The sequence below is a fragment of the Pongo abelii genome, chromosome 15 (assembly GCF_028885655.2).
Source record: "Pongo abelii isolate AG06213 chromosome 15, NHGRI_mPonAbe1-v2.0_pri, whole genome shotgun sequence".
NCBI classification, from domain to species: Eukaryota; Metazoa; Chordata; class Mammalia; order Primates; family Hominidae; genus Pongo; species Pongo abelii.
The window spans coordinates 65,989,538-66,016,516 of record NC_072000.2 but is presented as its reverse complement, the minus strand read 5'-3'; the positions used below and the strand labels follow the sequence as shown (position 1 = coordinate 66,016,516).

At 38.1% G+C, this 26,979-nt stretch overlaps 1 protein-coding gene and 1 pseudogene across 3 annotated transcripts in view; both read right to left on the bottom strand.

Moving 5' to 3' along the window:
• Window positions 1-26,979, bottom strand: part of SYT16 (synaptotagmin 16) — a 328,233-nt gene that overhangs the window by 242,632 nt on the left and 58,622 nt on the right. The gene's annotated exons all lie outside the window — the stretch shown is intronic.
• LOC100452640 (adenylyltransferase and sulfurtransferase MOCS3-like) lies at window positions 6-25,159 on the bottom strand (annotated as a pseudogene).

Below are 26,979 nucleotides of genomic sequence, written 5' to 3'. Positions count from 1 at the left end.
CCCTCTCCCATTCACTCACAGCACCACAGCTATGAAACTGTTCAATAGAATCCCAGAGGCTTGGTTTTCCTTAGCTACCCTTATTTACTAACGTATTTACTCACACACGCAATTTACTAACATACACAATTTCTGTCAGTGGTAGCCTCAGTTTCTCATGTATCAATGAATTTCAAGGCTCTATAAAAATCTAGATGCATATAAAAAGATACTGCAGCAAAAGAGCTCAGGTTTTCCTTCTAAAAAGAAGTAAAAATTGTATGTTCTATAGAAGTAAAAATTGTATGGTGGTGAGTTTTGTGTTTTTTTTTTTTTTGTCATGAAGGAAACATTCTTGACTATATTTAAGACCACCCAACTACCTGTATCTTGAACTCAGGGACAAATATAGCCCCTCCACTTTGGTTGGGGCAGTGAACCTGAATCCTTGTCCCTCTCACTAACCTGTGAAATGAGATGGGCAACTTGAAAGGAAACCCAAAGCGCACTTCTCAACAATTCCCAGGCGGTCTAGAACCAAACCTGCAATATCTCCAAAGTAAGCCTGTAAACAGAAATAAGATCTATCAATTAAGACACTCTAAAACAGGATTCTGTATGTTTTCTAAATGTCTCCTTGCTTTGTCAAACCCCCAATGACCACTTATTAAACATTTATCTGACTATATGTGCAAGGATTCATCCACCCACAAATGTTAATGCTAGGCAGAATTCACCTTCAGTGTTCCCTGAATGCCACAAGAGAATGTTCAGCCAGTCCTTGTAACCTCAGTAATCATCATCATCACCATCATCATCTCTGCCATGCACTTTACATAAATAAATTTAATCCTCACAAAAACATTCCATGGCCATGGGAGGTAATTATCTACCCTCTCTCCCTTTTTAGATAAAGACACTGAGGCAAAGAAAAAGTAAGTTACTCACCCAACATTCTAAAACCACCTGAATCAAGTTTAGAATCCAAGAGTCTGGTTCAAGAGCCCATGATCTTACTCTCAACTCCACTACCTCCTTGTGTCCATTTGAAATAAAGTATCTGTTTACACAGTATTAGACAGATAATGAAATTGTGATGAATACTTTCTGAAGCAACAGCACCTAAGAAGGAAGGAAAGCTGGATGTGACTCAGTCAAATAAATCAGTAGAGGTTATTTTGCTCAGATCTTTCATGGGAAAAATCATTCCATTATGTTTATGGCCCCACATCAAAAGAGCACAATTTGGCTTTATTTCCTGGAGTCCTCTGGTTTTTAGTGGGTCCCAAAAGAGAGAAATCTTCTGGAGACTTTTCAATGCTGTATAAAACCACCGATCACATTTATTGACTTTCTGCCCTACAAACAGTGGGAAGAGTGACTTCATCCCCCAATCAGCATAACAGATCTTGACACTGCATGAGCAAAAGCTTTCTGCACTCCAAAAAAGCAATTGTTTTCTGTGGGAAAAAAAAAAAGTCAACTTCTTAGGCATAATGAACCCACCTATTAATCTTGTCCTGCTACTCCTGCTAATTTTGGAAACAGGAAAGTAGTCACACCTTGTTGCTCTCGAATTTAAAAACAGGGCACATCATCAAAAACAAAGAACTTTTCAACTTTGTCCTTCAACTGGTCAGGCTTTCTTGCAAGTGGCAACTTCCAATCAGTGGAGAAGAGAAGCTGTTTATCACTTTAAACCTAGGTTTTTTCATTGTAGGATATATGCATATCATTGACTGAAGCACAGTGCCTTTAGTAATACAGAAGGTACTTCCTTAACTAGTTGAAGATCTGTGTTTAAGAAAGGAGGCGAGGTAATAGTTAACTTACTTTTGATCACTTCTGACAATCTTTAATATTAATAAAGGAAGCCTGAAGAGTTTTCTTTTTAATGTTTTTACAAGACTTATTGCTGATGAATGGATTGCTAGGTAGCTCATCAACCCAGATAACTAGTTATATAATTCCTTCTCGTAGTTACCGAAAATCTACCTGCTATTATTGAAAAATAGTCCTGAGATTTCAATTTGGAGAAAAGGTAGGTGGAGAAAGACAAAAGCCACTAATGGGTGTGTAGTTGTAGAGGATACAGGAGTGGCAGTGAAATCCAAAGGATGCTGATATGGTTTGGCTGTGTCCCCACCCAAAACCTCATCTTGAATTGTAATCTCCATAATCCCCACATCAAGGGTGGGACCAGGTGGAGGTAATCGGATCATGGGAGCAGTCTCCCCCATGCTGTTCTCATGATAGTTAGTGAGTCTCAAAACATTTGATGGTTTTATAAGCATCTGGCATTTCTCCTGCTTGCAGTCATGCCATCCTGCCACCCTGTGAAGATGGTGCCTGCTTTCCGCCATGATTTTAAGTTTCCTGGGGTCTTCTCAGCAATGTGGAATTGTGAGTCAATTAAATCTCTTTCCTTTATAAAACACCCAGACTCAGGTATTTCTTCATAGCAGTGTAAGAACAGACTAATACAGTAAATTGGTACCAAGAGTGGGGTACTGCTACAAGGATATCCAAAAATGTGGAAGCGAATTTGGAACTGGATAACAAGCATAGGATGGAACAGTTTGGAGGGCTCAGATGACAGGAAAATGTAGGAGAGTTTGGAACTTCCTAGAGACTTGTTGAATGGCTTTGACCAAAATGCTGATAGTGATATGGACAATGAAGTCCAGGCTGAGGTGGTCCCAGATGGAGATGAGGAACTTGTTGGGAACTGGAGTAAAGGTCACTCTTGGTATGCTTTAGCAAAGAGACTGGTGGCATTTTGCCTCTGCCCTAGAGATCTGTGGAACTATAAACTTGAAAGAAATGATTTTGGGTATCTGGTAGAAAAAATTCCTAAGCAGTAAAGTGTTCAAGAGGAAGCAGAGCAAAAATGTTTGAAAAATTTGCAAGCCAATGATGTGACAGAAAAGAAAAACCTATTTTCTGGGAAGAAATTCAAGCCAGCTGCAGAAATTTGCATAAGTGATGAGAAGACAAATATTAATCACCAAGGCAATGGAGAAAATGTCTTCAGGGCTTGTCAGAGACCTTCCTGGCAGCCCCTCCCATCACAGGCCTGGAAGCCTAGGAGGGAAAAATGGTTTCCTGGGCCTGTCCCAGTGCTCCCCTGCTCTGTGCAGCCTCAGGACATCGTGCCCGGCATCCCAGCTGCTTCAGCTCCAGCCATGGCTTAAAGTGACAAAGGTACAGCTCAGGCCATTGCTTCAGAGGGTGCAAGTCCCACGCCACTTTAGATGTCAGACATGGAGTCAAAGGAGATCATTTTGGAACTTTAAGATTTCATGACTGGCCTATTGGATTTCAGACTTGCATAGAGCCTGAAGCCCCTTTGTTTTTGCCAATGTATCTTATTTGGAACAGGTGTATTTACTCAATGCCTGTACTCCCATTGTATCTAGAAAGTAACTAACTTGCTTTCAATTTTACAGGCTCATAGGCAGAAGGGACTTGCCTTGTCTCAGATGAGACTTTGGACTTGGACTTTTGGGTTAATGCTGGAATGAGCTAAGATTTGGGGGAACAGTTGGAAAGGCATGATTGTGTTTTGAAATGTGAGAACATGAGATATGGAAGGGGCTGGGGAGGAATGATGTTGTTTGGTTTGGTCCTCACCCAAAATCTCATCTTGAATTGTAATCCCTGTAATCACCATGTGTTAAGGGCAAGACTAGGTGGAGGTAATTGGATCATGAGGGTAGTTTCTCTCATGCTGTTCTCATAATAGTAAGTCTCACGAGATCTGATGGTTTTCTAAGCATCTGGCATTTCTCCTGCTTGCATTCATTCTGTCCTGCTGCCCTGTGAAGAAGTCTTGGGTATTTCTTCACAGCAGTGTAAGAAGAGACTAATACAGATGCTTTGAAAATGTGGAAAGAATAGTGATATTAAAATTAACTATAAATTATTTATTATGTAATTTGTTTTTAATAGTGCAATCCTGTACTCTCTTGTTTATTATTCTTTGTTCATTCTATTTTTATAATTGGGAGGATAGTATATGGCACAATGTCTGCCATATGAGGGTGATTTAATTAGACTTGTATTTTTAAAACGATCACTTTGGCTGCTATGTGGAGATGAATTGGAAGGAAGTAATACCTGAGTTCAGAACAGTTCAGAACAAAAACAGATTAGAAGCTGTTTCAGTAATTCAATATAATGGCATGCCAGAAGAATGCAAATGGACATAGAAGGAAGAGGATGAATTTGGAAAAAGTATGCAGGCAGTAGCATGGTCAGAAATCATGGATTGGATGTGGGAATGAGAAAAAGTAAGGAGTTTAGGTTTCTGGTTTACCGGATGTTACTGGTATATTCTCAAAAGGGGAATACTAGTGGAGGAGGGGGTCTGTAGAAGAAGATGATAAACACATTTTGGACCTGTTGAAGTTGAGGTACCCATAAGACATTTAAGTAGACATGAGACAAAAGTGACTGGATATATATTGTCACCCCTAAAGCCCAGGTAACAAATATTTGTCAATCTACTGTCAACACTGGACTAGACACTGCGAATGGAACAGTGAAAAAGCTATACATCACCATAGCCATTGTGGAACTTAGAGTCTAGGTGAAGAGAAGGGCATTCAACAAGTAGTCACCCAAATGCAAAAAATGGAAGCCATGAAAATGAAGTGTTTCAAAATGGGCAAGGGCTAATTACATCAAATGATGCTAAGAGATGGAGAGGATATTAACAGAGCTGTCTATTGGGTTTGATAATAAGGATGACACTGGTATCATGACAAGAGCTGCCTCAATGGAATACCAAAACAGAAGCCAGATAAAAGTGAGTTGAAAAGAAAACTGTACAGTGAGGAAGTAGAGACAGTGACTATAGGACTTTTATTCAAAAGGTTTTGCTGAGAAGAGGAGCAGCCAAATGGAGCACTGGCTAGAAAGGGACATAAATGTCAAGGGAGAGTGATTTCAGATTCAAGATGGAAGACTGTAAAGCACATTTGTATGTTACTGGGAATATTCCAGCAGAAAGGGAGAAAGTGATTATGTTAAGAAAGGGAACTTTGCAAGAGCCAAGTCAATAAGACCAGAAAAATATAATAAAAACACAAGCATTTTTCTTTGGGGAGGTAGTGATGGAAGAGAGCACCAGGGGGACTTCATGGATGCAAATAATGTTCTGTTTTTTGATCTAGGTACTAGTTAAATACGTGAGTTCATTTTGTGAAGATGTATCAAGAGGAGAACTTATGATGTGTGCTCTTTCCTGTATGTATGCTACATATCAATCAAGTTGTTTAAAAGTAGAAGGATTAGAAAAAAGAAAACAAAAACCATCATTTTCACAAGTGTTATGATTGCCTATAAAGAAAACCCTGACAAATTTATAAATCATTATAAATAAAAATTTCACAAAGTGGCTGCATATAAGAATAATACACAAGTCAACAGTACCACAACAAAAAAAGTTCAATTTTTAATACACTATTTACAATAGAAACAAAAACCATAAAATATCTAGTAAAAAATTAACAAAATATGTATTTAACCTGTAAGCAGAAAATTGTGAAATTTTGCTGAAAGATATTAAGGAAAAACTAAATAGAGCAATATATGTGTTAATGAATAGGAAGATTTGATTTTGCAGTGATTTAGTTCTTCCAAAATTGATCTAGAGACTCAATGAAACTCCAATCAAAACCCCAACAGGATTTTGTGGAACTTTACAAACTAATTCTAAAACGCACATGAAATAGTAAAGGACCAAAAAAAGCTGATTCACATCTGAAGAATAGAAAGGAATGCTTGCTCTGCCCTGTGTCTGGACTTGTTAAAGCTACATAACCACCTGTAAAGCAACTAAGACAGTATGATGTGGTCACAGAGATGCTCTGACCTGCTAGTCCAGAAACAGATCCCCCATACCCATATATGGAAGTCTGTTACATGATTAAGAGGACTATATAATTTGTCATACGAACTGGGGTACTTTAGGGGTAACTATTTATTCATGGTTATACCAGGCCAACAAATGGAAACTATCATTGAACTGGGCAAATGAGGATGCATGCCCAGTGTATCTGTGGCAGCATTGGAGGTAAATAAGCAGAAGCAGCTTTTGGTGGGAACTAAGACATTTCATCTGCAGACAGAGGTGGGAAATGGAGTGCAAATAAAGACATGAGTGCGGTGCTGGATTCAATGATAGGCATGTGGCCTGCCTTACTACTTTTATCTTTTCAGTAAATTTGGAAGCAACATAGTCAGCTAAGAGTGAATAGGAAAGGAGCCCAGAAAGCTGGGGCGAGAGAAGACAGTGTGATTGTTCTGGAGAGTAGAAGGACAAAAATCCAAAGGATAGATGGCAGGATTGCCAGGCAGTGTCAAGGGCTAATGTTAGATCAATGTCAGGAATTTGTAGATCACTGAGCACAATTATGCATGTTTCTCCTGACATATTTAACTGCTTAAATGATATAATGTGAAATCTAAACTAGTAAAAAAGGAAAAGAGAGAAAGGGGATCATAGACAATGACAATGTAGTAGGCCATGGATTAGAGGTCTGTGGGGTGATAACACTAGAAGCTCCGGCCAGGAGGGTGGGACAGGAGTCGGAGAGCAGGTACCTCAAAACGAAGATGTTGAAGATGGTGCCATTTATCAGTGATGAAAGAGCAAGAGACCCATGGAAACGGGGGTTGGCAATATTATTATCTGGGTCCTAAAATCATAGATCGTGCAATGTTAGAGCTGAAGTCCAGAGAGGTGAATTGCTTGTCAAAAGTGCTAAGAGAGAATGTTTATTGAGATCTTACTATTTTCCAAGAGCACACAGATGAAAGTATGACAAGCACCCTTGGTCAAAAGGGCATCCTTACTTCTTCACAGTTGTAATCTCTCTGTCACTCATTTTATTAACTTGAAGGTCAAGTAGGAGAGACAAGAAAAGGCACACTTTTCTGTTTTTGTTTTTAAATCCTTATGGAAGCCAAAGAGAAAAAGTATTAACAACTCAGTTGTCCTGGCTGCTTTGGTGGTATTCCAAGGTGGGATATGGCTGGCCCTCTTCCTTACAGGCACATTGAGTGTATCAAGAGAAATGGACTCACACTTTAAAAAAACACAAATTAATAGCAGGAAAGGGTTGGGGAGAGATATCCAATTCTGTATATAAAAAATTATTCATAGCTTACAGTGGTAGCACTGAAGGGAAGTCTGGGGGTTTAGAGCCAACACTCTCATTATCCTAAATATAAACATTACAAACTAAGTATGCGTGCTACATAGACATTGCCTCTAGATAAATCCCCTAATAGCGCCTAGAATGCCACTCCAAGCCCCTGCTATTTAGAAATTCTGTACCTCCCACAGCAGGTTGGCAAAAATCTTTCTAACATTCTCTGACTCTTTCTAGTCCACAGCAGAAGAGGGAGAGCTTCGAATTTATTTTGGATTCTGCAGTGATAGGAAGAGAGGCAAGTACAGCCTGAAAAAAAGGATCAGAAATTCAAATTACTTCAAAAACCCAGGTTTTGCTATGAATGGTGGAAATGTCTTCCTTTTCTTTTCTCAATTCAAAGTCCCTCGGATTTGGCAAGCCAGTGTGAGAGATGTGAGGTTGTTTCAAGTGTGGCTATGTAGACTCAGAGATTGATTTCATGGCCAGGTACAACTGAAAATCAGACACCTTGTGCTTCAGTCACGTCCCTGCATTTGAGAGTCATGAAAATTAAGGCTGCTCAACAGTGTTTCCTTTCATACTCCTGATAACAAGTCTACTTCTCAGCTGTCTTTAAATTGAGATTTCCGGATCAACCTGGTATTCCCACAAATGGACGTTTACATAACTGAGCAAAAAGGAGGCAAGAAATGACGCCTTTGGCTTGTGGCTTTCGAGGAGAAATGTTTAAAACATACTGCGAATGTTTTAAAGCTTTTCTAATCATCTTCATTTTCAATATAACGACTTTCTTTGTGAAGATAAAAAGAAGAGGCAAAGAGGAACTACATCTCATGGTCCTTTTAAGTTTTTTGCCTCTGCGTACTGTAATACTCTTATTGAAACTATCTGATTTTCCTGGGATCCCTGGAGAATGGTGAGTAGAAATTATCAGTGTTCATACACCCCAAGGCCTTGTCCAGGGCAGGTATACTGGCAGCGTGTGCCTGTGTGCCCAGGGCAAGGTATACTGGCAGTGTGTGCCTGTGTGCCTGGGACAGTCTGCTCTTATCACCCTGCTTAGTCAGAAATACCCAGGGATTAAGGTTCTACCTACCAGTTTCCCATTGTCTAGTTAACGCCTAAATACTTCCAGAATGTTTCCACCCAACTACAAGTCTCAATTCTCCTTCTGGGTACTCCTGAAAGAGTAAACGTTCCCACCCAAACTGAAGACCAAGGAACCCACTGTTGCAGGACTCATGTGACCCTGAGTACACACAGCTCCCCAGGGAGAAGGCCACAGGACAAGCTCTCAACTCTGGACAGAAATGAGGACACCCAGGAACTCCATGCTTAAGCGTTTCTATGCCCAGCCTGGATCTGGGAGTCCAGCACTCTTTAGCAGGGGCTAAGGAGAAAAATGGGACTGACTTTTAAGTTCTAATTACCTGGGAAACTTTTGAACCCTCGGGGGCCCAGGTTATACCTCAGATCTAACGAAGCAGAATTTCTGGGTGTAAGTCTCAGGTGTGTGTTTTTTGGAAAGATCTCAAAGAGATTCATATACACGGGTAAGGTTGCAATTCACGGTTCTCCCTTAGCACAAGAAGTGGAGTCCTCATACTTCACAAAAGATCTGTGTTTCTGCCTCCCTGCCTGACCCCAGACCTAACTGTGGGACCATGGGAGTATGTGTGACAACCTTCCCTCCCTGAGGTGCAGACAAGAATGCCAACCAGATGTCAAACCATCACATGCCTGCCATTCAGACAAAAGGCGGAGTACTGCACTCCACCACCGCCAGTCCCCAGGCTTCCTGGGAGGGGAAAAAGACCCAAGGACCAGCTCCTGAAGAAAACCCATCATCTCCCACCCGCCTCCCCAGGTAGTACTGTCATTTGATTGGCACAGTTTTGAGACAATGCATTAGGAACAACAGAGAATTTGCTGAGTGGAAGAAAGGTAGGAGGTCTGATGAGAAAAACAACCCCTGCCAGGAGGAGAAAAGAGGTGCTTTCTCCTTCAGCTCTGTTTGGATAACCAGTAGGTGAACTCTGAAAGTAAATGACCTGGTTTCTCCAACTGTAGCTGAGGCACAAGATATTTCTGTTCCTAAGCAACAGACAGATGCCTTGATTTCCCACCCTAACTCAGGCTGGAATAATTGAATTCCCTGTTTCCTTTACAGCTCAGCCCCTGCTTCCTACCTACCTGCAGGGCAAAAGCTTGAAATGTGCTGTCCCCTTCCCTGATGCTATTTCACACACACAGACAGTAATTTTCAGAAAGACTTGGTCCTGTTCTTTTTGGGTACAAGGAAAGGAACATAATCTAGAACGCCATCTGTCTTCCTGAAATAGCCAATAGTGGCACTATTTTTACCCAGCAATTATCAAACAAATGGAGTCATTTGAAAGAGTCACAGCTGTTCCTCGGTGTTATCTCAGTACAAATATGACACAGCGCATGCTGATTTTGTTTTCTGCTTTGTGTCTCATGTACACCAAGGCAGTGATAATTTCTCAACCTCCCATCCGAACACAAGTCAAAGTGTGTACTCCACAACTGAGTCACTCAGCCAAATTAAAAATCCCTCATTATCTTGATTACATGGTCAGGGTTTCATTAAATGTGGTTCTCATTTAGAAAGCAAATGCAATGAACTGCACATTTCAGAGTGAGTGCTAGGAAGCTGTTCAATCTCACAGAACACAAGTTTTTTCCTGGTTAAATGCAACCTGAAACAAGTATCGGTACTCTTGATTTTCTATGTATGTTAGCATTTTTAACAAAAAAGCAAAATTATGCAAAATGAATCTGACTTTTCCATTATCAACCTTCATCATAAATTCAGGAAGATGCCCTATTGAAATAAATATCCCTAGTAAACACAGTAAACACGCACTCACACACACGTGCATGTGCACACACGCACGCACACACACACACACGCAACTCTATCAAGCATCTATCATTCTTTTTATCCACCTGTATCTGAACCCTAGGTTAGAACTAGGTTTGGGAAATTCCCCAACCCAACAAGGCAGTGGTCACCTCCCACAATGACTGCAAAAATACCAAAGACATGCTTTCCCAGCTTCCTTGCCACCTGGGACAAAGGAACATGGTCTAGACACCACCAATAAGACATACGCACCCCAGTGTACAGAGATCACCCAGTGTTCCCTCTGGGAATAGAGATGCCATAACGAATACAGAGGCCCCACAATGCAGGGCTGGTGCAGGCATGCATGGTTTGGTACCAATGGCACCTGGGGTGCCATCTGCAGCCTTTAGTGCTCTGCAGTAACAGGAGTATCCACCAACCCAGCTCTGCAGGCTGACTTGGACTCTGTCCCTGGCTTCATAGCTACAATCTGGCTCTCCAGCCCTCCCAGCAATCTGTGAACCAAGCAGCATCTTTTAAACAATTCATTTGCTGCTTAAATCAACCAGCACTGGTGTTTATTGCCACAACCAAAAACCTTACATGAGAAAAAAAATTTTAATGTTTTAACCACATGAAAACCAATAATATCCTTGAAGTTTTCGTTACCCTTCAAAATTTTCCATCTCTTTCCTAATTCTTGAGTTTCCGGTCTTTATTTTATGTACACTCAATCCACATAAATGTCTCTAATTCCCAAAGATTCCCTGATTCCTCACTTCCAACTAGGAATGTAACCAAACATAGAAAGGTCAAAGTCACAGAAGGAAGATACAGGTTGACACAGCCCTTTTTGTATAAGAGTATTCCCCAAGGATCAAGAAGCATTACATCTATACTCTAAAGCCATAACACTGATATCAGGTGATGCACAGAGCCGCCCTCATCAATTTTGAGCAATGCTTCTCAAACTGTAATCTGCTTATGAATCTCACGGCAGTTGTGCCAAAATGTAGACTGATTTAGTACGCCTAAAACTCCATAGCTCTAACAAGCTCCCAGGCAGGTTACTGGTCCACAACAGCACTTTGCATAGCAACGTTTTGAGTGCTCAGGTAACTATTCCAATGTCCCCAGAATAAAACTCTCCCCAGAGAGAAAAAATTCAGTGTGTTTTCTTTCCATTTTCTGGAGCTCATCTCCCTACTTTTCCTTTTAATTTTATATTTAGAATAACCAGACTCTAACGTGGCAATACATTCCATCATTTGGCACATGCCTCACACCAAATGGAAAATTTCTTATGTGCAAAGTGTTAGAACATGTAAAAAAAAAAAAAAAAAAAAAAAAAAGATCTTGCTGCATTGGCCCTGAAAATGTTAAATTCTATAAAACTACCCTATTTAATACAAGAGCCATTTAGGCTTTCAGTTTGGATACTACAGAGAAAATTGTCTATTTTATGGTCCCAAAGAGTCTCATCTGGATGGACTCTAATTTTTTTTTCAAATATAAATTAAAAGGACGAAGACTTATCTTTGAAGCACTGTAATACCTGGGCACAAAGGTGTGATGACACAAGAAAGAAATATTCTCTGTACCTTGTCTGATATAAAAATATATTGTGTATGTACAGTTGTTCCGTGATATACACAAGGGATTTGTTCTAGGACCCATCACCCCCTCATATAAAAAAATCCACATACACTCAAGTCCTGCAGTAGGCCCTGTGGAACCCACTCATACAAAAAGTTGGCCCTCCAGATATGTGGCATTCGCATCCTGCAAATGCTGTTTGGTGGGAAAACATCCATGTGTGAGTGGATCCACAAAGTCCAAGCCCACATTGTTCAAGGGTCAACTGTATTTCCATGTCACACTTTCCTCTCCTGCACTTAATAGAGTTCCACAGTAATGTCTTTGAAAGGGACTGCCCCTTGTCAATAGGAACAAAATTGTTTTGCAAAATTCTATGCAACTAGAGTTCATAGTTCATATTCACCATCCTCTGTAAAGCTGGTGCCATCAGCAGCTCTTACCCCCAAATTCACCTCCAAAATTGGCCATCACATTTTTCTGAGTATTTCTGAATATTAATCTGAGTATTTTTCTGAGTCTTAATTATTCTGAGTATTAATGCAATTACTGAAGGCAGAATATATTCTCCTTTACTTAAAACACTGACAACTCCTCACTAAACATATCCAACATTTCACGATACATACGAAAATTTTAAAAGGCCCACCACCCCGTTTTAATACCTCTAGAAAGAACTGCAATCAGTTATGGTTTCCTAAAAGACCACAGGGTAGAGGAAGACATCATCCTACTTTTGGCTATCATAACATGTAGTTCTGTTTTTTATATGATGACAGATAGCTTAGATTACTAGTCAGAATAGGAAATGGTTCATTAATTAGGGACATTTTAACATTCCTGTGAATATTCACCCTTGGGGTATTACACATGGATTCTCTTCCCACTTTGCTCACTTTGTACCTCCCCTACTCATGTGAGAAAATGATTTTTTAAAAATGCATCAAAGTTCGGCTATGAATAAATGTTATTCACAAAAGAGATTCATTTTCAGGTGAATATTCTGAACAACGTCAAGCTTTGTGGCCAATGGGCATAGGCAGTAAGTACAAAGGAAGGGGCCAGTGGCAGCCAGGGCTCTGGTGGAAAGACAGTAGGAGAAAAAGGAAAGACATTTTGTTAAGGAGAAGCGAGGCAAGCCCAGCATGATAGAAAGAGGCCTGAGATGAACCAGGAAAAAATGCCTATCCATCCTCTCACCCCATTTCATTCCTGATTGGCTGTGGCATGGTGGTTTCTCTTCAGATAATGGGAAAAGCCTATAACTCTTTCAGGGAAAGAATTATGCTTTTTCAACCAAGGACTCTCCAAGCTTGCAATAGCAAACATTAGGGACTATTTGAGATCATATACTTAAATTTCACAGGTTTTTATAACTCATGGGTCCTCTTTTCCCAGGAAGGATCTATCTACAATCAGTATTTTAGTTGGCCCATTCTCAGTAAAACATTGAACCCTCTTTAACAAATGATTGCCTTTCATGAAAAAACCAAACAGATAAAGCTAATGAAATTGCTTTTGGATACATCCTATCTATGAATACAATGTTTTAATATGAGTCTCATCTGTATTCTACTCAAAATCAAATTATTGTAACTGTTTACCAGAAAAGATTAATGAATTATTTTTACCAATGTGTAAACAATTTATGCAAAACTAAACATAGTCAATAGAGATTGAATTAGGCATCCAAACAGACAAGAGCTAACTCCCTGCCCTGAAAGAGAATAAAACAAGAGAAGCCATGAGCTGTGATGAGGGCAGCTGAACCAACGTCTGTATTTCCGAAAGCACAAAACAGAGTAGAAAGAATTCAATAGGGATGTGCCCTGGGTCTTAGCAGCCCAACACCTTCCTACTCAGTTCCTCTTCTCAGTTACCACAGAAAATAATGAGCAAGAAATTGTCTTCTCTTGAGAAGAAACAGGAAGGGGCAGGAAAAGCACAGTGAAGAGTTGAAGCTGCTGAGATCCAGTTAAATTCATGTGAACTAATGCAGGGAGATCTCAAACATGTTTCAAATCAAGACTTATCTTCAAATTGGCTGTATTAAGAACTTTTAAATTTAGATAAGACAGCCCCAGGTATGATGGTATATTAAGGGAGAAAATTATAAATAAACCAGATATCCAAAAATAGGGGAAGACCTAGCATAAAAAAAGATAAATATTTAAGAGGATTGATATCCCAGTTACCCTGACTTGATCTTTACACATTATATGAAAGTATCAAAACATTATATATGTACTCTAAAAATAGGTACATCTATTATATATCAATTAAAAATATGTATTTACAAAGAAATAAACAAAAATAAGGGAAGAATTTATGAGTATGCATTGGGCCATTCATTATGCATCAATCAATGCTATAAGACAATATATCAAATGTTTATAATTGTTTTAAAATCAAGGTATGAAGCTGCATACATAGTGTGATTGAAACTATTGATAACTACTATTTATTGAATACTTCATATTTTATTTTCAATCCCTGCTACAATATTGCAAGGAAGGTACAATTATCCACACATTTTACTGGTAAGAAAATGAGTCTTAAAGAAGATAATAGTCCCAAGATAAAAAAGAATTAAAAGTGGAACACTGATAATAAATTGTAGGGTCAAGCAACTCCAAAGTCTCATTTTACTAACAATATTGCCTAAAAACTTCATAGAGGTCAAAAAAATACTGAAAGAAAATGTGCTATGACAACACTTTATAGAATGGCATTTTATATCATTTAATATATAATGGTATTGTTTTTATAATTATTGTAATTTCATGTGGAAAAGTTAGTTAAGGAATCCAGCTCTGATCATAATATAGTAATAGGGATTAAATTTATCTTTCTGCCTTAAACAACCACAACACTGGACAAAATATATAAAATAATGGTTTTTAAAGATGCAGGAAAGCAGGCAACACTAAATGGTGATCCCTGAGAGAAAGAACAAATGAATAAAGTGATCCCTGTGGGTGCTCCAGCTCACTGCCTGGAGAGCAGGTCACGGGACAGGGAAGGAGAGCCCAAACAGACCCAGAACAGGGTCTTGCTGAGTTGAACAGAAGCAGGGTGGAGTTTGGGGAAGCCACAGTGACTAGAATTTGTGGGGTAAAGCACTGCAGAAGAGACATTCACAGACAGGATTTCCTTTGAGTCTTTGAGTACAGATCAGCACACGTGTATTAAGAAACTAACGAGACCAGGAAAAGAACCACCAGAAAGGTACAATCAAAAAATCCCTACAGCTCATAAAAAGCTGGGAATCATTTATGTTGTCACTAGCCAGTGGGCAAAAAATACTAACATACGGAGTATAAAGTGGAATACTTAAAGGTTGATTGCCTCATTAGTAGGGCCAAATTAGCAATAGATTATGGGATGATTTATATCCACCTAAAAAGGTTTAAAAGCAAGTTTCAACAAAACTAGATGAAGTCAAGCTGGCTTAACTGCCTTCCAGAACATAGCCAAAAATACTTACAGAAATAAAATGAACCACCATCCAACAATATAAAATTTACAATATCTAACATCCAACCAAAAATTACCAGGCAGGCAAAAAAGAAAAACGGGGAGTGGGAGGGATTCAATAACTACAAACAGACCCAGTAATGACAGAGATTATAGAATTATTAGGCAAGGTAGTTAAAACGGTTATTATAAATGTACTCCACAAAGGCATATTGAGAACAGAAATGAAAGATAAAAAGAGACATAAGTCAAATTTATGGAGATTAATAATATAATAACTGAGATGGAAAATACACTGATGAGATTAACAGAAGATTAGGTATTGTAGAAGAATTAGGGACATGAAGACATTGCAATAAAACCTAGACAAAATAAAACACACAGAGTAAAAAGATTTTTAAGAAAAGAAATTCAAAAGATGACAACATCATGTGGCCTACCATACATATAACTGGAGTCTCAGAGAAAAGAAGTGTAGCAAAAATATTTGAAGAAACAATTGGTCAAAAAATTTTACCAATATGAAGAAAATTATAAACCTACATATCCAAGGAGTTTGGTAAACCCCAAGCAGAAACAATAAGAATACCAAAGTAAAGTACATCATCATCAGATATTTAAAAAAACAGTGACAAAGAAAAACTGAAAAGCAAGCAAGAAAAAAAAAGACATCACATTACATACAAAGGAACAGCAATGAGAATGACAATATATTTCTCATCAGAAATAATGCAAGTCAGAAGACAGTGAAACAACATATTTAAAGCAACGAACAAAATAGCTGGCAAACTAGAATTCTATATCTAGCAAAAATATCCTTCAAAAATGAAAGTAAATACTTTTTCAGATATGCAAAATCTAAAAGAATATATCATAAGCATCATTGCACATAGTAAAGGAAGTCCTTCAGTAAAAGGCAAATAATACCAGATGGAAATTTGTATCTACACAAAGGGATGAAGAGCATCAGAAATGGTAAAACAGTGAGTAGATATAAATTTTTTCTTATTTTTAATATACTTAGAAGATAACTTCTAAAGCAAAGATAATAACATATTGCTGCGTGTCTTGGTCAATTTGGGCTTCTATAACAAATTAGCAGACTGGGTGGTTTAAACAACAAATATTTATTTCTCACAGTTCTGTGGGGAGGGAAGTCCAAGTTCAAGGCACTGGAAGATGTAGTGTCTGGTTAGAGCCTGCTCCCAGGTTTGCAGATAGCCATCTTCTCTTCATAACCTCACATGGCAGAGAACAAAAAAAAGAGAAAGAAAACTCTCTCATGTCTCTTATTATAAGGACCCTAATCCCATTCATGAGGGATCCATTCTCTTGACCTAACTATCTCCCAAAGCTTTCACCTACAAATGACATCACATTGGGCATTAGGCTTCAACAGGTGAGTTGTGGAGGGATACAAACGTTCAGTCCATAGCAGTTGGGTGTATAACATATATGGCAGTAAAATGTATGACAGCAACACAAAGACCAAGAGAAATAGAACTATACAATTTTAAGTTTCTTAAAATATGTGGGAATCACTGTAATATTATTTGAAAGTAGATGTTGATAAATTTAAAAGTTATACTGTAAACTCTAGAGCAACCATTAAACAACAAAAAAGATATAGCTAATAAGCCAAAAAAAAACCTAAAATATAATATTAATAAATTTTCATTTAATCCAAAAGAAGGTAGAAACAAAGCAAAAAGAATAAAGACAGGTAAGACAAATAGAAAACAAATAATAAAATGGTAGGTTTAAATCCAACCTTAAATGGAAATGTCTAAACTCACTAACTAAAAAGCAGACTATAAAATTGGATAAAAGGACAATACTCAACTATGTATGCTATCTACAAGAAATACACTTTAAGTAAAAGGACAGAATTATTACAAGTAAAAAAGATAGAAAAAAGATAAACCACACTAAAACTAACCGAAATAAAGCTGAGTGGCTATACTAAGGTTAAATTTCAGAATAAAATATTACCAAAGAAAAGGATCATTTCATAATGATAAAGGGATCAAGTCATCAGGAGTATGTAGAAATCCTGAATGTTTATTCAGATAATAAAAAACTTCAAAATGCATGAAGCAAATGCTGATGGAACTAGAAGGATAAATGTACAGACTAATTCATAAGCATTGTTGGATATTTTAATACCAGAACCTCAATAATTGATAGAAAAAGTAGACAGAAATTCTGTAAGGATACAAAACACTAGAAAAACACTATCAATAAAGTTAATCAGCATTTATAGAACAACCAACAAAAACAAAATATTCTTATAAAGTGAACATGGGACATTTACCCAGACCATAATCTGGGCAACAAAACAACTCTTAACACATTTAAAAGGAATCACCTCATACAAATGTTATTGAAAGAGAGTTAAATAAGAAATCAGTAATAAAAAGGTTTCTAGACAGTTCCCCCAAATATTTGGAAACTAAAGAACATACTTATAAATATCCCATGATTAAAAGAAGTCAAAAGGGAAATTTAAAAAATTTTTGAAATGAATAAAAATGAAGACAAAATATACCAAAGTGTATGCAATGCAGCAAAAGCAGTGCTTATATTATAAAAATACAAAGATTTAAAATCAATGCTTCCATTTTAAGAAATCTGACAAATAAGAGCAAAATATAACAAAGTAAGCAGATGAAAGGAAATAATAAGCAGATGAAAGCAAAAATCAATGAAATAAAATTTTTTTAAATAACAAAAAAAATCTAAACCAGATGTTATTTCTTTGGAAAAAAAAGTAAAATTGATAAACCTCTAATCACACTGATTAAGATTAAAAAAAAGAGAGAAGACACCATTCTCAGAAAACAGAGAAAGAACATCTCTTTAAATCCTATAGACATTAAAAGGCTAATGGGAATATTATGAACGACATTATATCAATAAACTTGAAAACGTTAATGAAATGGACAAGTTTCTTGAAACACACATACTACCAAGGTCTACTCAAAAAGAAACAAAACACAAAAATAGCCTAATATCAAAATGCTCACCATCACTGGCCATCAGAGAAATGCAAATCAAAACCACAATGAGATACCATCTCACACCAGTTAGAATGGCAATCATTAAAAAGTCAGGAAACAACAGGTGCTGGAGAGGATGTGGAGAAATAGGAACACTTTGACACTGTTGGTGGGACTGTAAACTAGTTCAACCCTTGTGGAAGTCAGTGTGGCAATTCCTCAGGGATCTAGAACTAGAAATACCATTTGACCCAGCCATCCCATTACTGGTATATACCCAAAGGACTATAAATCATGCTGCTATAAAGACACATGCACACGTATGTTTATTGGGGCACTATTCACAATAGCAAAGACTTGGAGCCAACCCTAATGTCCAACATGACAGACTGGATTAAGAAAATGTGGCACATATACACCATGGAATACTATGCAGCCATAAAAAATGATGAGTTCATGTCCTTTGTAGGGACATGGATGAAATTGGAAATCATCATTCTCAGTAAACTATCTCAAGAACAAAAAACCAAACACCGCATATTCTCACTCATAGGTGGGAATTGAACAATGAGAACACATGGACACAGGAAGGGGAACATCACACTCTGGGGACTGTTGTGGGGTGGGGGGAGGGGGCAGGGATAGCTTTAGGAGATATACCTAATGTAAATGACGAGTTAATGGGTGCAGCACACCAGCATGGCACATGTATACATATGTAACTAACCTGCACATTGCGCACATGTACCCTAAAACTTAAAGTATAATAATAATAAAATAAAATATCTAACAAAAAAAACAAAAAAAATAGCCTAATATCTATTAAAGAAATTGAATGTATAGCTTAAAAAAAAAAAAAAAGAGCCTCCAGGACTAGATAACTTCACTAGGAAATTCTAGCAAACATTTTAAAACAAAATAATATCAGCTTTTCACAAACACTTCAAAAAAATGGAAGATTAGGAAATACCTCCCAACTCATTCTATGAGGTCAAAATTATCTTGATATCAAAGCTAAGGAAAAACTATAAGGAAAAGTTGTTTTAATTTTTATTTTTGATGATGTGTACATTATAGTTTTACATATTTATGGGGTTCATGTGATGTTTTGATACAGGCATACAATTTTTAATTATCAAATCAGCCTTTATCATTTCTTTGTGTTAGGAACATTCCAATTCCATTCTGTTAGTTATTTTAAAATACACAATAAATTATGTTAACTACTATCACCCTATTGTGCTACTCAATACTAGATATTATTCATTCTAACTGTATTTTTGTACCCATTAACTATCTCCACTTTATGACCCCCTCGCCACTACCTTTCCCAGACTCTGGCAACTATTATTCTACTCTCTACTTTAGGGAAAGAAAATTTAGACCAATATTTTTCATGAACAAGAATACAGACACACAAAACTCTTAAAATTTTATCCAAAGAAACCCAACCTAAACGAGGTAATACGTAAGAACAAGTGGAGTTTATCCCAATAATACAAAACTGATTCAACATTTAAAACTCAATGTAATTCAACATATTAACAGACTAGTTAAAGAAAACCATATGATCTTCTCTACAGATGCAGAAAAAGCACTTGGCAAAATTCAACATCTATTTTTGATCAAAACTTTCAGCAAACTAGGAATAGAAGGAAACTGCCTCAACTTCATAAAGAGCATCTATGAAAAATCTACAAGCAACAGCAGACTTAATGGTAAAAGACTAAATGCTTTCCCCCAAGACTGGGAGAAAGGTCACCCTATTCAACAGTACAAACTTGTTAAATCACTTCCTAAGTCTTTCATATTTCTTATGCTGATGTAAACAGTATTGTTTTTTATTGTAAATAGTAATGTATTTTCATGGTAAATAATATTGTTTTAAGTTAATTGCTAGTATATAAAAAAACAATTTTTGTATATTTTCCCTTGCATCTTGTTAGACTCATTTATTAATTCTAGTAGCTTTTATGTAGATTCCAATTCATAGTTCAGAGCATATGGGTCTTCTAGACATTGGGTATAGGGGAAATTCACTGAAGACAAACTAGCAAAATTCTCACAAACCACATGAGAAAATGAGTCACTGTGAGGTTAAATCAGCAAATAAAGGGTTTTACTTCCTCCTTTTCAACCTATATGCCATTTATTTCTTTTTCTCAACAAATTTTAATGTACAAACAAGAAAATCCAGGGAGAATTTATTCATAGAAAATGATGAGTTAATTCTAAAATTTACATGGAAATAAAATGAGCTAGATTACCCAAAACAGGATTGAAAAAATGAAAAAGAAAAAGATATACACTACCTGATTTCAACACTTATTATATATAAAGCTACAGTAATCAAAGCAGTATTGTATTAGCATAAAGATAGACATATAGAACAATGGAAGAGAAGAGAGACTCCAGAAATAATCTCAAACATACATAAATACTTTTCAAGAAAAATGCCTAGGTAATGCAACCGGGAAAGGATAATCTTCAACAAGTGCTATTAAAATAATTACATGTGCATATGAAAAAAATGAGCCTAGACCCTTAGCTCACAACATAAGCAAAAATATAAAATGCATCACAGATCTAAATGTAACATCTAAAACTATAAAACTTCTAGGAAAAAACATTAGGGAAAATTCTTTTGACTTTGGATTGGGCAAAGATTTCTTCTGTAGAACACAAAAGGCACTAAATATAAAAGAAAAAACAATAATTGGATTTTATCAAAATTTAAAATTTTTACTCTTTAAAGCATGCTGTTAGAAAAACTAAAAGGCAAGCCACAGACTGCAGGAGAATATTTGCAAAATATATATCTGACAAAGAACTTGTATGCACACTAAAGAACCCTCATAATGCAATAATAAGACAAACATAATTTTTAAATGAACAAAAGATTTGAACACATATATTACCAAAGAAGAGGTATAGATGGCAAATAAGCATATGAGAAGATGGTCAACATCATCAGTCATTGGGAAAATGCAAATTAAAACCAACATGAGATACCTTCTTATAACCATGAGAATGACAAAAATAAAAATAAGTTGACGATATCAAGTATAATAGAGGATGTAAAGCAACTGGAAATGTCATACATTGCTAGGGAGAATACAAAATGGTACAGCCACTGTGGAAAACATTTTGGCAATTATTTTTTCCTTTCTCCCCCACCCTCCTCTTCCTTTTTTGACAATTTTTTGTAGAGCTAAATGTGTACCCATCTACCATATAACCCAGCCCCAGCAAGTCAACTCCTAGGTATTTACCCAAGAAAAATTAAAGCATGTATCCACACAAATACTTATACACGAGTATTCATAATAGGTTTTTTTTTTTCAGACTACAAAGGTGGTTTCCTTTATTTTGGTAAACTTTAAAGATCTCATTTTGATACTAATTCAAAATGCCAAATAGAATGACCCACTTTCTGAATAATTAAAACAATTTACATTTTAAACGTGTATTTCTGTAGGATGTATTCTATCATCTGAAATATTAATAAGATCCAAGAATTTAAGTAAACTGATCCTAAGTATATAATCTGTGATCAATTTCATAAGACTAAGTTTACTACACCTTAATTCCAGATATAAAATGATTTAGAAAGCATTTTGACTGGGGGAGGTGGAAAATAAGGACAGGTAAATGATCTGCAGCTTAAATACAAAATCCTGTCACATTACATCTCATATGTTCAAGACACCCTCCATGTGCTGAAAAAAAGATGATTCCCAGAAACAGTATAATCCATTAATAAGTCACCCAATATATAACAATTTTAAAAACTCCTTATAAAAAAGGAGTCCATGTATTCACAGATACTGTAGAATCTCCAGCTCCTATGTATATTACTGAAAAATGCAAATAAATATATCTTTGCGGTATTACGGCAATCCACATCTTTCCCATCAGACTATACCAGTCACCTTAGTACTGTGGAAATGTTCCACCGTTTTGGGCAGCCCAGGCCATGAGGTCCCCCACAATATTCCAAACTGTTAAAGAGTGTAACTCTTGAGCTGCTGATGAGGCCTGGAGGATCTTCACCGCTTTCTGTGATTCATTTCCCAGTTTGTAAATCACATAAATGAGGAAAGCAGCCCCTTCTTGTGTGCCCTGCTTCCCTTCCCGGACTGCTTCTCCTAAGAGCTTCAGGCTCTCCGCATCCCTGCGTTCCAAATATTTCAGAGGGACGTGTAGGGCACGAGGCAAAAGACAGATAGATGTTCACCTCCATCTTAGGCCTGATGTCCAGCAACAGATGGGGTGCCCCAGAATCCAGAAGTCGCTTATAGTCGGTGACAGAAACACGATCCTCTGGGCTCAGTAACTGCACGGAGTGGCATTTATCGGTGGCTGAGGAGCCACAGAAGGCTTCATAGTCCAGCAGAGGAGTCACAGTGGGCCATTTCCCACAAGCTGCACAGTCGAGCCTGCAGCTCCGCAGCCGAATACCGCAGAAATGCCCTCTCAGGGCATCAAAGAGCAACAGGCTGCCACTGTAAGAGGGGCCCAGACTCGCAGCGATTTTCAGCACTTTCAAGGCCTGCAGGCAGCCCAGGACCCCGGTTACGACACGGAGCATCCTGGCGTCCACGCAGTTGGTCACTGTCTCCGCTGGGGGTGGCTGGGAGAATATGCAGCGATAGCAAGGCCCACCGTCATAATGGTAGACTGTGATTTGGCCCTCCAGGGGCAAGGCACTGGCAGCCACTAGGGCCCAACCGGCCAGCACACATGCGTCATTAACCAGGTAGCCAGTGGACACGTTGTCCGAGCAGTCGGCCACCACATCATATCGGCGGACCGGGTCTAGGGTAGTGACCGGCATAAAAGGGCCTGAGTGTACCGCACTCATTCCACTGCCAAATTGAGGCCGCGCAGCGAGGCGGCGGCCGAAGCGGCCTTGGCCTGTCCAGCCAGTGCCTCGCCACGTAGCACTTGGTGGGCCAGGTTGCTCATCTCTACCACGTCATAATCCACAAGGCCAAGGCGGCCCACGCCGGCCGCTGCCAAGTACTGCGCCAGTGGACAGCGGAGCCCACCGCAGCCCACGACTAGCACGTGCCTGTGCACGCCCAGCCCGGGCAGCACTAACTGCCGGCTATAGCGCAGAATCTCATTCCAGAACAGAGCGGCCTTCTGCGGCAGTGGCAACACCGAAACCAGCCATTCTGGCTGCGGTTCCCGCTCCGCCAAAAGGGCCGCCGCCAGCTTCTGTTTCAGGGAATTCAATTCCTCCTCACGTTGGACAACGTCAGCCTCTAATGGGAGTACCTCCTCCTGGGTCGTAATAGTTTTATTCATAATAGTCAAAAATTTGAAACAACCCCAAGTCTACCAATTGGTGAATGGATAAACAAATTGTGGTCTATTCATACAAAAGTATATTCCTCCACATAAAACAGAACAAATTACCAGAATAGTCCATGCAGTATTGAAGAACAAAGTTGGAGGACTGATACTACCCAACTTCAAGACATGCTATAAAACTACAGACAATGTAGCATTGGTGAAAGAATAAATTGATCAATAGAATAAAACAGAGGGCCAAGAATTAGACCCACATACATACTGGCAACTGATTTTTGACAAAGGAGCAAAGGCAATACAATGGAGCAAAGATAATCTTTTCAACAACTGGTGCTGGAACAACTGGGCATTGATATGCAAAAAAAAAATGAATCTAGACAGACATTTCACCCTTCACAAAAATTAACTCAAAATGGATCACAAAAATTAACTCAAAATGGATCACAGCCTTAAATGTAAAACACTAAACTACAAAACCCCTAGAAGATAACATAGGAGAAAATCTAGATGATCTGGATTTGGTGATGATTTTTTAGATGCAGCACCAAAGGCACAATCGACAAAAGACAGAATTGGTAAGTTGGACTTTATTAAAATTAAATATTTCTGCTCTGTGAAAGAGGAAGTCAAGTGAATGAGAACATATGCCACAGACTGGAATAAAATATTTGCAAAACACTATCTGATAAAGAACTGTTATCCAAAATATACAAAGAACTCTTAAAATTCAACAGTAAGAACACAAACAACCTGACTGAAAAATGGGCCAAAGAACTTTACAAACGCCTCACCAAAGAAGATGCGCAGATGGCAAATAAACATGTAAAAAGATGTTCCAGATTATATGTTGTCAGGGAAAGGTAAATTAAAACAATGAGATACACATGTATAAGAATAGCCAAAATCCAGAACACTGGCAACACCAAATGCTGCAGAGGTTGTGGAACAATAGGAACTCTCATTCATTGCTGGTGGGAATGCAAAATGGTACAACCACTTTGGAAGACAGTTTGGAAGTTTCTTACCAAACTAAACACACTTTTACCATATTATCCAGCAGTCATTCTCCATAGTATTTACCCAAAGGACGTGAAAATATATGTCCACACAAAAAACCACACATGAATGTTTATAGCAGCTTTATTCATAATTGCCAAAACTTGGAAGCAACCAAGATGTCCCTCAATAGGTAAATGGATAAACAAACTGTGGTGAATCTAGACAATAGAACATTATTCGGTGCTAAAAAGAAATAAGCTATCAACCCATGACAAGCCATGGAAGAAATTTAAATGCATATTACAAAGTGAAAGAAGTCAATCTGAAAAGGCTACATGCTGTATGATTCCAACCATATTACATTATGGAAAAGACAAAAACTGTGGAGACAGTAAAAATATCAGTAATTGCCAGGGGTTAGAAAGGGGAGAAGGATGAATGCACAGAGCACAGAAGATGTTTACGGCAGTGAAACTACTCTGTACGACACTATAATGATGAATGCATGTCACTAAACATTTGTCCAAACTCAGAGAATGTACAACACCAAGAGTAAACCTTAATGTGAACTCTGGACTCTGGATGAAGAAGATATGCCAGCATAGGTTCCTCAGTGTTAACAAATATATCAGTCTAGTGGGAGATGCTGATAGTGAAGAAGGCTGTGCATGTGTAGGGGCAGGGCGTAGGTGGGAAATCCCTGCACCTCCCCTTCAATTTTAGTGTGAACCTAAAACTACTCTAAAATATGTCTACTTTTTTTTTCTGTTTTTTGTTTTATTTTATTATTATTATACTTTAAGTTTTAGGGTACATGTGCACAATATGCAGGTTAGTTACATATGTATACATGTGCCATGCTGGTGTGCTGCACCCATTAACTCGTCATCTAGCATTAGGTATATCTCCTAAAGCTATCCCTCCCCCCTCTCCTCACCCCACAACAGTCCCCAGAGTGTGATGTTCCCCTTCCTGTGTCCATGTGTTCTCATTGTTCAATTCCCACCTGTGAGTGAGAATATGCGGTGTTTGGTTTTTCGTTCTTGCTATAGTTTACTGAGAATGATGATTTCCAATTTCATCCATGTCCCTACAAAGGACATGAACTCATCATTTTTTATGGCTGCATAGTATTCCATGGTGTATATGTGCCACATTTTCTTAATCCAGTCTATCATTGTTGGACATTAGGGTTGGCTCCAAGTCTTTGCTATTGTGAATAGTGCCGCAATAAACATACGTGTGCATGTGTCTTTATAGCAGCATGATTTATAATCCTTTGGGTATATACCCAGTAATGGGATGGCTGGGTCAAATGGTATTTCTAGTTCTAGATCCCTGAGGAATTGCCACACTGACTTCCACAATGGTTGAACTACTTTACAGTCCCACCAACAGTGTCAAAGTGTTCCTATTTCTCCACATCCTCTCCAGCACCTGTTGTTACCTGACTTTTTAATGATTGCCATTCTAACTGGTGTGAGATGGTATCTCACTGTGGTTTTGATTTGCATTTCTCTGATGGCCAGTGATGGTGAGCATTTTTTCATGTGTCTTTTGGCTGCATAAATGTCTTCTTTTGAGAAGTGTCTGTTCATGTCCTTTGCCCACTTTTTGATGGGGTTGTTTTTTTCTTGTAAATTTGTTTGAGTTCATTGTAGATTCTGGATATTAGCCCTTTGTCGGATGAGTAGGTTGCAAAAATTTTCTCCCATTTTGTAGGTTGCCTGTTCACTCTGATGGTAGTTTCTTTTGCTGTGCAGAAGCTCTTTAGTTTAATTAGATCCCATTTGTCAATTTTGGCTTTTGTTGCCATTTCTTTTGGTGTTTTAGACATGAAGTCCTTGCCCATGCCTATGTCCTGAATGGTAATGCCTAGGTTTTCTCCTAGGGTTTTTATGGTTTTAGGTCTAAGGTTTAAGTCTTTAATCCATCTTGAATTAATTTTAGTATAAGATGTAAGGAATAGATCCAGTTTCATCTTTCTACATATGGCTAGCCAGTTTTCCCAGCACCATTTATTAAATAGGGAATCCTTTCCCCATTGCTTGTTTTTCTCAGGTTTGTCAAAGATCAGATAGTTGTAGATATGCGGCGTTATTTCTGAGGGCTCTGTTCTGTTCCATTGATCTATATCTCTGTTTTGGTACCACTACCATGCTGTTTTGGTTACTGTAGCCTTGTAATATAGTTTGAAGTCAGGTAGCATGATGCCTCCAGCTTTGTTCTTTTGGCTTAGGATTGACTTGGCGATGCGGGCTCTTTTTTGGTTCCATATGAACTTTAAAGTAGTTTTTTCCAATTCTGTGAAGAAAGTCATTGGTAGCTTGATGGGGATGGCATTGAATCTGTAAATTACCTTGGGCAGTATGGCCATTTTCACAATATTGATTCTTCCTACCCATGAGCATGGAATGTTCTTCCATTTGTTTGTATCCTCTTTTATTTCATTGAGCAGTGGTTTGTAGTTCTCCTTGAAGAGGTCCTTCACTTCCCTTGTAAGTTGGATTCCTAGGTACTTTATTCTCTTTGAAGCAATTGTGAATGGGAGTTCACTCATGATTTGGCTCTCTGTTTG